Source organism: Phocoena sinus, chromosome 3 (assembly GCF_008692025.1).
Source record: "Phocoena sinus isolate mPhoSin1 chromosome 3, mPhoSin1.pri, whole genome shotgun sequence".
Taxonomy (NCBI): Eukaryota; Metazoa; Chordata; class Mammalia; order Artiodactyla; family Phocoenidae; genus Phocoena; species Phocoena sinus.
Window position 1 is genome coordinate 12,038,804 of NC_045765.1, and position 4,067 is coordinate 12,042,870.

The window sequence follows — 4,067 nt, forward strand, 5'->3', positions numbered from 1 at the left end:
GGGCCCGGCCGGGGGTCGAGCGCCCGCCCGGGCAGGGAGAGGAGGGGGCGGTGCGACGCCGGCGGCGCAGCCGATTGGCCGAGCCCGGGTTGGCACCGCCCCCGGCGACCCCGCAAGCCCCGCCTCTATTTAAAGATCCCTCATTTCCCCGCTTCCCCCTTCGCTCCCCAGCGAGCTGCTGCTCCTCAAACTCACCCTTGCCCCGCGCCGTGGAGAGGACCTTAGCGAAGCGAAAACTCCCGACCTCGACAGCCTTTGAGAACTAACCACTCCTTTTCCAGAATCAGGTCCCCAAACTCCAGCCACCTCTCAACATTTGCGCGCCTGGGGGCTGATCACACCACGCACTTGCTGAGGGGACAACTTTGCAAAGTGACTGGACATCTCCCTCCTGAAATGACCTCATCAAAGTCCTCTCCGTGTGGGGGAGTCTTGGGGTGGGAAGCAGGATGTTGGCAAGTAGAAGATGCCTCGGAGTTGGGTATGGGGGCTTCCAGGGGTGGAGGGGGGTGTCTGCTGGGGCAAAGGTAATCTTCTTTGGAAGGAGAGAGCCCACTCAGACTTAGCCCCCTCCCCCAGTCCTAACTCCCCAAACCAATGCCAGGATGGCAGAACAGCAGGAGACTATTTTGGGGGTCCCGCAAATGGTGTCCCTTTCCCCTGGCACTGAGGATGGCCTTGGGCAACATTCATTCAATGTCAATGGCAGCTCAGAGGAGCCGTGGGGACTGGAAGGTGGGGAGCCCTCACCTCCTCCTTTTCCAGGCAGCCTCACTACCTCAGCCTCACCCTGTCACCTGGGTGACTGAGTCTGGCTCTGTCCTCCCCGGCCCAGGGGCTCCTGGGGGCAGCAGCTTCCCCCCATCTCTCTCCCAGCCCCCCATCTGTTTTATTCCTGGCCCTGAGCTTTGGACCAGGTCAGGAACATCTGATTGCTCATCACTGTCTGAGGGCAGCTGATCTGTTTTGTTTCTTCTGCCGTACCCAGAAAATAGCTGAGCTGAATGAATAAATGAGCGGACAGCTGCTTGGGCAGGGGGTAGTGTCCTGGGGCACTGAGCACAGCCAGGTGATGGCCAGGGGTCAGCAGATGGGACTCCTGTTCCCTCCTCTCGAAAGCCTGTTCTTTAGCCCAGGCTGTCGGGGACACCCTGAAGAAGGCCTAGCCATGGTGACAGTGCACAGGTCTGTAATAGGTGGGAAGTAGAGGCCTGGGGACCACCCATACCCTGCTGTATCCACAGGGGCTCCAGGAGTGGGGTTGTGGGAACCCTAAAGGGATGCATTCTCAACCATGCTCCATCCTGCATCCCACTCATCCACTCACCAGCCCCCCATCCCAGGCCTCCTCCGACTCCCCTCAGCTCATTCCAGGCCTTTGCACTTGCTGTTCCCTTGCCTGAGCCACTGGGGGCTCTTTCTAAAGCACAACAGTGATGGAGCCACCCACATCTCTCTCAGGGTCTGGCACACATCCTTGTGCCGCATTCAATGCCCTGTCCCCCGACAGCCTGAGCCTGCCCCCGTAGGGGTTCCTGCCCCACGAGAAGCATTCTCACCGTGCCTACGGGTGTCCCTGCAGCATCTGATGCTTTCTGAATTCAAGTCCAACAGGTAAACATCCAGAAATTCACAAAAGCATCGGCCACAGCCCCCAGAGGCTTCTCCAGCCCTCCCACCCTGCCCAGGCCCTGTAGGCTCTGCATCTACCTTCTCTCTCTGGAAACATCCCTATTTCCCTTTTGGGCTCACCTGCCCTGAGGAATCAGGGACCTTCTTCAAGGAGCTGACAGTCACTCTGGTGACCGTCACCTCCTGCCCAAGTTGGCCATGCTATCTGCTTGAATCTCACCCCTCTGAGACAAGGCTGGCATTGGTGGACAAAGGTAGGGGGTGGATGAAAGTGAAGCTCTGGGTGGGATGTACCTGAGTCTCCATTCCAGACAGCCTCTCAACAGCCCACAGTCGGCTGGAAGGGACCTGAGGAACATGCAAATGAACTTCAGCTGGGAGGCCCTCAGGACTCAGCCCCAGAAAATGACCTACAGACTGGTGAGGGGGTGGAGGCTAAACACAGAGCCCCTCCTCCAGGGGCCCAAGGGCTGGGCCACAAGTTCAGGGCAGTTGCCATGGGTCTGGGTGCAGGAGACCTGGGAGAACCTCCCAGGAACTGAAGGACCCAGAGGCAGTGGCCTGAGGAGGGGCAGACTGGCCACCTCCCCCCTCACCCCCAAGCTGTGCATTCACAGAAATCTCAGACCCATCCTGGGTCTAACCAATGACTGCCTGGAAGGAGGCAGGACCCTGAGTCCCCTGTGAGTGTGGGGATAGCAGAGTGGGGAAGGTATTCACTCACTCTCTCATTCATTCATTCATTCATTCATCCACCCATTCATTCACATACCCACTGAGCTCCTTCTCTAAGTCTGGTGCTGGGGATGCAGAGTCTGAGACAGATACAAACCTGCTCATCTTTGAGCTGATCTTCTAGAGAAAGGGAACAAACCTCTCCACGTACTAAGGCTTCCACACAAAAGCATTGGAAAAGGATCCCATGAAGTTGAGAAAAATAGGAATGGGGATGGGGAGCCTTTAACTACAATGGTCAGGGAAGGCCTCTCGGAAAAGAGAACATTTGAAAGGGGCCAAGGGGCCACCCCGGAAGAGCTGGAAAAGGGTACACCTGGCAGAGGGCACTGCAAGGGCAAAGGTACTGAGGTGAGACAGAGGAGGGTGTGCTGGAGGAAGAGAAGGGAGACCAGTGGGGCTGGAGAGAAGGAGTAAACAGGGTGGGGCGAGTCCCAGAGGCGGGCAGGGGTCCCACTCACAGGGCTGTGTGTGGGAGGGCTCTGAGCAGAGTGGAACTCCTGGAGGGTTAAGCCCCCTAGTGTCCTGTGAACTATGAGGGCAGGAAGGAGACAGGAAGGTCGGGGGGTGGGGCGGGGGCAGCTGGGGCAGGCATCACAGAGGGCTTGTTCCTGGGTTCTCCAGTACAGGGACCTGGAGAAGCTTCATTTATTCTATCAGCATTTATTGAGCACCTCCTGTAGGCAGGGTTTGCACCCCAAGCGGGGGATACTTGTGGACAAAGTCACACAAAATCCCCCAAACTCACGGTTTCGGGCCAGTGGGCAAGATAAGACCTTGAATCAATAAATATATACAACTGGCCCTTGCAGATGGTTCACAGCAGAAATGAGGCCAGGGAGGGGTGGAAAGGGACTGTGCCTGGCATCCCCTGGTCCTCGCCGCGGGCAGCCCAGTGAGGAGCCCTCAGTCCCTACTCTGAAGGAGGAGGTGGGAGCCTGGGGGTGACACGCAGGCAGGGAATCGGCTTTGTCATTAGCACGGAGTTCCCACAAGCAGCCGAGGTCTGGAAGACCCCGCCACATCCACCAGGGGACCTGCCCTGGGGCTGTCTCGTTCATTCAGCTGGCAGCGGCATCGCTGCTCCAGACACTTAACTTCTCCTCCCTCCCTCCTCACTCTTGATCTGGAAGGCTCCAGACTAACTCTTCCCCACCAGAGTCCCCCACATCCAATGGGACCCCAGGCCTGTCCACCTAAATTCGCTCCAGGCCATCCCTCTGTCCCCATCCCTACAGCCCCTGCCTCGGCATAAGCCCTGGGGCAAAGGCTCGATCGTCAAGCACAGCGCCCTGCTGCATGGCTGTTCTGGTTTGAACAGTATCTCTCCCAGATTCCAGTTCATCCAGGACCTCAGAATGTGACCTTATTTCGCCACGTTATTGGTCTTTGAAAGATGTAGTTAAATTAAGGCGAGGTCATACTGGATTAGGGTGGGTGCTAATCCGATGACTGGTGTTCTTATAAGAAGACCACATGAGAAGACACAGACACACACACAGGGCCGAAGACCACATGAAGACAGAGGCAGAGACTGGAGTGATGCAGCCACAATCCAAGGAACATCTGGTGCCACCAGAGGCTGGAAGAGGCTTCTCCCAGAGCCTTCAGAGGGAGTGTGGCCCCACCAACACCTGGATTTCAAACTGCTGGCCTCCGAAATGTGAGAGAATATATTCCTGCTGTCTTAAGCCACCCAG